Here is a 6,975-nt window from a genome sequence, read left to right as displayed (position 1 = left end):
ATGTTTTCTTGCTGACTGTACAGGCCAGAGCTTGGCCCTGTGCACAAGTCTGCATGACCTGTGTGGGATCATGCACCAGCTGGTGCTGGTATTTAATGTCAGAAGCAAGGACCAAGGGGAATTGGCTTGGGACACCACGGCTGGAAAGGATGAGGTGCTGGACCTGTGCCAGGAGGGTTTGTGCCCAAGATAATTTCTGGTTGATCTTTTCCTGTGTGATTTTGGACCTCATTCACAGCAGGCATTGTCTTGCCCGTACCAGCCCTGAAAAGGAGGCCCAGCCTGCACCTCAGGGTGTCTGAGGAATACGCATGATGAGAGGTCCAGGTGCTCCCCAGGATGAGGTGGGTCGTGCTGTGCCATGTTGCTGTCTGCAAGCAGAGGAGCCGTCTCAGCCCAGCTATACATATAGGTATACACATATGTACACATGTATACATGTACTTGCACAGAGGCATCAGCCTTCAGCACCCCAGAGACTCTCTCTCCCATGTGGGTGCAATGTGCTCAGGCTGGTAGGTGGGGAATAACTGCTGGGTGATAGGACTCTAAGACTCCCTTACAGGGTCGGGCAGTGAAGTCCTCCTTGTGGAGGAGGCTACGTGCCCCCAGTGCTTATGGAGGCCAAAGGAAAGATTGAAGTTGCCTGGGTCAAAACTCCAGTGCTATTAGTTTCAATCTGTGACCCTGCACGCCCCTTGGGCAGGACCTGTCCTCGACAGTGAAGCATGTTCTTATCGATATCAGATGGACACGATAAATGCTGGATCCAACCAATATCAAGTGAAACTGAACTCATACAGAGACGAATAATATTTTCTCCTGAATGAAGCTCATTGTTTTGCTCTTAAAAATACACCAAAATTTTCTTTTGGCTGATGACACAGAACACTGCAGAAAAGAGGGATTGGTTCACTTTTCCTTGTGGTATAATAGCCCTCTTTCATATCTTCCTTAAATATACAACTGAAGAAACATTATATGTTAATACTTCAGCTAACAATAGCTATTCTACACAGATATGTCTGATATCTACTTCTCAAAGTGGGGGTGGGAAGCTGTCTCTAGCTTCAGCAGGGTTTGAAGATCTGTGTGATACAATAGGTGCATGTAGCAGGAAAAAACAGAGGTGAAGTGTACAAGGAATTAAAAAAAAAAAAAAAAGAAAAACAACTTTTGTGTCAGTATCCTATAGGCCAAAGGATTGCTTGTAGATAATCATGGATTAATTGTGAATGTAAAGAAAGAGACACTTTTTTTTATCAAAGCTGTTGCCTCAGGGCAAACTCCAGTGCCATGAAAGCCGAAATGTTTTCTTTTATCACAGTTCCTTTTCTGGCACCTGAAATTATTTCTTTCATGTCTGATAGTGAGGAACGAGGCAGCATAGCTCCCCAGAGATGAGCGATTGTTACCATGGTCTCATAACATATTGGCAGCCGATGTGGCATCCATGTACACCTGTCACTCAAACAGGGCGAAATGCAGATGTGGCAAGAAAGCCTGAGCTCAACCACTTGGAAGCCTCCCCCCCTATGCACGCACACCCCAAAACACACACATGTCCTCCTCGGCCCCCCTCCTCCCCAGGATGTGGCTGTTTTTCAGCCTACACATATGTGAGTGCACTCAGATGTTATCGGGCCTGTTTAATGCAATGAACCTGCATTAGCATTTCTGCAGGGCAAACACAAATAAACAGAAATGCGCTGAAAAAAAATGTTTCAAACAAATTCCTTTGCAAGTCAGGCAGAGAGAGAGAGGGAGAGAGAGTACAGCACACAAATGAGCCAATTTCCGTCATATGGAAGTGAACTAAGACCTTTTTAATGAAGACTCCAAGGCCGGGGAGGGAAAGGGGGGCTGGATGGATGCTTATTTACTTTTTGATTTTCTTCAGGCTTTGGGCGACTCACGTCACTGTTGTCACAGAAGGCAAGGTGATGAAAGTGTCAAAAGGCAAGCAGATACAATTTTATTTTAATCTTAGGACTGATGGTCTTGGGGGTAATTTAAACCTCAGTTTAAGGCCCAGCATACAGGCAAAAGAAGGAGTCAGGCAAAACAATTTTTGTTGGGAGATATTGTATCTGATATGGATGTGGGACAGGTCTTCTGCTAGGCGTGCGACATGACTACATTAGAAGAGGAAGAAAATAACACATATCTACGGCTCTAAGGTAACAGCCATGTTGAGGTGGGCCGGATTTGCCCATGTGAATGACCTGGCATTTTTGGTCAGTGAGACAGAAAGTATAGTATAAAATGATATGCGAACCCTCTCTTCTCTCTCTCTCTTTTTTTTTTTTAAGCAAATTGCCAATTTAGCTCCTGGGCTAAAGTAAATAGTGCACTGCAATTTTTTTTAAAGGGAAATATGACAAGGAACCCAAATGCGTTCATCTTAGATTTGTAAATCCATTGCTTTATTGAACCATTTGTCCATTCTCATAAGCTGATTTATAATAACTGTAATGTGATTCATCATGTCATCTTGTAAATAAATGTGACACTTCATTAAACACAGTAATCAAATTTAAGCAGTCCCACTTTCATGTTAACAACTGAGACCTTTACAATTCTATTGCTCTGAAGATACTCCTACTCTAATGAAAGTAGCATCAAGCAAAGAATAAGATGTAACAGACGTAGATTTCTTAGAGGAGTGATGAAGATATAAATATTCCTTTAGCAAGTAGCCAGTAATGAAATTAGTAATGGACTGAAATTTACTGTAACAATGGTTTTACAAGACACTCCTGTAGGGGTGTTTTATGTTAGTAAGGAATGGACATCTTGGAAAATCTGTTGTAGGATTAACAAAACCCTTTTAGAGCCTGAGTTTCAGAAAGAATTTTTCATGCTATTTTTGTGTTTGCCATCTGGAATGACACTGCAAGCTGGCAAACACAGGAATAATGTGAGATATTTCCATCATGTAGAGTTAGCTACGGATTCATCAGGGAATGTAAGCATCTGAACATCAGTCAGATACCCATTATTATCTCAACTTTGACCTGTTTTGAGGGATCAAGCAGACCCTGTATTAAAGTTAACTTTTGCTTTCTTTCAGGAAATGGTTGCCTCTGTCTCCTGAGAGATAGGCATTCAAACCAAGGAAAATTCAAACAATTACAAATGGGAAAGTAAGCCCAGAATACAGTTTTTCTGTCTTGGTTGGGAGTGATTTAACATTTAACGCAGCAAGTCCATTTTGTGAGCCAGATTTGCAGGTGGAGTAAATCACGGTGGATTACATTGGTTGAGGATTTGGCCTACAGTCCTTAATTATACCCTCTATTGATCAGCTATAAGGCAAAGCTTATTTCCATGGCCCTCCTCTCATACTGATACTATTCTAAAAGTGAGCATGAAATTCAAGATCAGAACATTTGGGGTTTCAAACTGGGAATTTGGGCTGAAAAGCAAGCAATGTAGTTATGCTATTCTAATTCACCATTATTAGGATTTTGGTGCACTACAAGGCAGAATCTCTGTTTCCTATTCACACAATTCTGTTCTTTGTTTTACCCCTGGTTAGGTGGAAGCAATCATCACACTCGGAAACTGAGACCCATTCCAGTTGAATCCTGGAATATCAAATATGACCATTCTTTCTGAAGTTTATGCTCATGTATATCTTGACCGCTAAAGTCTGATTTAGTGTTTCAAACAAAATGGGTGTCTGCTAAAATAGAAGGCAGCTAAAGATAGCATTTTAAGCAGACTGAAAGAGAGCAACGGGAACTGCATGAAAGACAGTCCTCAGAAACAGAAGAGGTGTTGAAAGGTAGTGAAGGCTGAGCTCCAAAATGGAAAAGCCCTAAGTATACAGGCATGATAGTAGAAGGTGCCAAGGAAATTCAACTCCAGCAGAAACTAGGGAAGATCTATCACTGTCTGTTAGAGGGTGCCCAGTACTTTCAAAGATCCGTATGTTAAACATCTAGCTTCATATTTCTAGTGAGAGAATGGAGGAGGTCTCTGCATTGAAAGTGAGAGGCTGACAAGCAGAGTAGGCCAGAAAAGATGAGACTGTCTGCAACTGGAGAAACAGAATATGGGCAAATGATGAAATAGCAAAATAAGAGAAAGGAAAAGAAAGAAGGTTATTTCATGTCTGTTTCATACAGAAAAGCTTGCTAGAACAAGAAAACAAAGAGAATGTGCTTGAAAAATTTAATCTAAAAGAAATTAAATTATCTTTTCTGGGGACCTAAAACTGTCTCTGAACTCTGACAGAGTTTATATCTCAGAATTAAAGAATGGATGAAGCAGGCCTTGGATCTCTCCTGTTGTAACATGAGGATCCTCAGATGGAAACAAATTGGTTCTGGGATGGGGTAATAAATGGTATTTGTTAAACAGCCCTTATCTAAGAACAGGCATTCTTAAGGAAAAGTGCGGAGTGAACATCCAGTCTTAAGGAAAAGGTTGGTCAAATCTCCAGAAAGGACATGGCAACATTTGGATTGCATCTGAGAACTGTTTTAATTTGTATTGTACCACCTTAATGTACAGCAGTGAGAAGAACAGAAATATGATCCCAAACAATTTCAGTTGTAGTGCTTCTAGGTAGTCTTTGGGGCAGTGATCTTGTAACCATGTTCTGTATTGAAAAGTTGATTTCAGGACTCCTTTCATCAGCAGATCAAGCAAGCCCAAATACATGAAGCTTCATCCACAGTCTTAGTTAGCTCAGATGTGCCTGCTAATTGCTAGTGTTGCCCCATATCATGTGAAAGATTCCCGCTGCATTGTTTGGCTCTGGATGCCAAGAACAGGTGAATGCCAATGAGTAAAATATGAAGTATTACTTGGTGTGAAAGTCTCAGCTGGTCATCACCTTGTCTTAGAGCAGTAACTGAATTCTACATTATCAGGACCTACTGTTATGTTTATCCATTCTGAAGCAGCAAAATGGCTAGACGCATATGGCCATTTTGTAGCAGCCTGAACAACTTCCAGAATGAAATCCTATAATTCAGAACTCCAGCTGCCTAGAGGATCCGTAGCATTGAGAAGGACACACAGATTTCCTCCTACAATAAAAGTGGAGAGGACGAAGAACTCAGAATGGGATCCGCAATAGCAGCCATTCTGTGCAGGAAAGTTAAGCAATAGGAAATGTAAAGAACACAATAGGTTTAAATTGTAAGGCATGGACTGCTGGGAATTGTTTCCTCTTCAGCCTATGTATATACTGTTTCACAGCAGCACAGCATTTTACTTAATGTAGTGTGCCTAGTAGCTGGCATGCTCAGACTGGACACAGCTTCAAGTTTAATTTCTTCCTCAGCCTGAGGCGTTCCATAGAATCGCAGAATTGTTTAGGTGGGAAGGGACCTCTTGAGATCATCTAGTCCAAACCCCATGTTCAAGCATGGACAGCAAGGGCAAGTTGCCCAGGACCATGTCCAGTAGAGTCTTGAATATCTTCAAGAATGGATACTCCACAACCTCTCTAGGCAAACTCTTCCAAAGTTTTACCATCTGCACAGTAAAGAAGTGTTTTCTTGTGTTCACATTGAATTTCCAATGTTTTCATTTGTGGCCATTGTCTCTTTTACTGTCATTGGACACTACTAAGAACAGTTTGACTCCCTCTTCTTCATTCCTTTCCATCAGGTATTTACACACATTGATAAGATCCCTGAGACTTCTCTTCTCCAGGATTGAGAGTCTCATCTCTCTCAGCCTTTCCTCATGTAAGAGATACTCCAGTCCCTTAATCAATTACTGGCCCTTCACTGGTCTGGCTCCAATATGCCCATGCCTCACTTGTGCTAGGGATCCCAGAACTAGACACAGCACTCCAGATGTGCCTCTCCAGTGCTGAGTAGAGGGGAAGTGTCACTGCCCTTGACCTGCTGGCAATGGTCCTCCTAATGCATCCCAGGGTGCCATTGCCCTTCTTTGCTGCAAGGGTGCATTGCTGGCTCATGGTCAGCTGGTTGTCCATCAGGATCTCCAGTTATCTCACCATGGTGGGTCTCACATTACATAGTCTGGTCATGACAGCAGTAAGCCTGTGCTGGCAATCTGGGGAGGCAGGTTTGGAGTAGCCATTTTTTCACGGTGTGGTCATGCACCTGTTGTAGGACAAGGTAGCATGCATTATTTTGCCCAGGATAGTAACAGAACTGAACCAATCAGATGTCACATTGTTGCTATCTTCACAGCCCAGAATTGTATACTCATCATTGCTGCTAGGCAGACCTGAATGACACAGAAGACTTTTTGTGATGCAGTTACTGTTGCCATACCGAGTTTAGCAGTGTCCAGCAAAGTGTCACAAGTAGCCTGAGTGCAGGATAGCTGAATTGTTTGTGTTTTGGCAAAGAATGTTGTTTCTTTGTTGTTAAAGTGTTTAATTTTGCATTAAATGTTACAGGATTTTCCCTAGAAGCTCCCCTACTACTCAGTTGTTGGGAATTTTAATTGCCAAGTGACCAAAAACCCCATTAGCACCTGCCATGGCGATGGAGATCTGGGCATTTGATGTGGGCTAATTTTTATGGAGGAGCTGATCTGTAAGAGTGGAGGACTTATGGTATAGAAAGCAGTGAGGGCTGGAAGGACAAATATCATTCATTTAGGACACATTGAGGAAAAAGTCTGGAAAAAAAATCCCATGGTTTTGCTTTTTGGATTTGGAATAATTGGACAAATCAAGGCAGTTTTAAAAGAGCCAGTTTACTTCAGAATCACATGCAAATGTTAATGAGCACACAGTTCCTCTCAATGTGCCATCCTGGTCATGGCAGAAAGGTGGTATTGCCCTTCCTTCAACAAATAGTTTCCATTTTCATTTTGCAACAAATTTCTAGTCTTCTAAGATGGAAAGACAAAGAAATTGAAATATTTCATATTGATCTATGAGTATAAAGGCTTCTTTATACACTGTCTCTACCTGAAGAGGTAAGGTCAGTATAGCACCTAATGCAATGTTTCTACAAGGTTTCCTCTGGTTTG

The 6,975-nt window shown here is 41.8% G+C and overlaps 1 long non-coding RNA gene across 1 annotated transcript in view; it reads left to right on the top strand.

Moving 5' to 3' along the window:
* Positions 1-2,693, top strand: part of LOC135311954 (uncharacterized) — a 12,633-nt gene extending 9,940 nt beyond the window's left edge. The window contains exon 3 of the long non-coding RNA XR_010371522.1: positions 1-2,693. This exon is cut by the window's left edge and continues 2,190 nt beyond it. This is a non-coding gene — a long non-coding RNA (uncharacterized LOC135311954).
* The last annotated feature ends 4,282 nt before the right edge of the window (positions 2,694-6,975 follow it).

Source organism: Phalacrocorax carbo, chromosome 2 (genome assembly GCF_963921805.1).
Source record: "Phalacrocorax carbo chromosome 2, bPhaCar2.1, whole genome shotgun sequence".
Taxonomy (NCBI): Eukaryota; Metazoa; Chordata; class Aves; order Suliformes; family Phalacrocoracidae; genus Phalacrocorax; species Phalacrocorax carbo.
The sequence above is the reverse complement of the archived record's forward strand: the minus strand, read 5'-3'. Positions and strand labels throughout refer to the sequence as shown.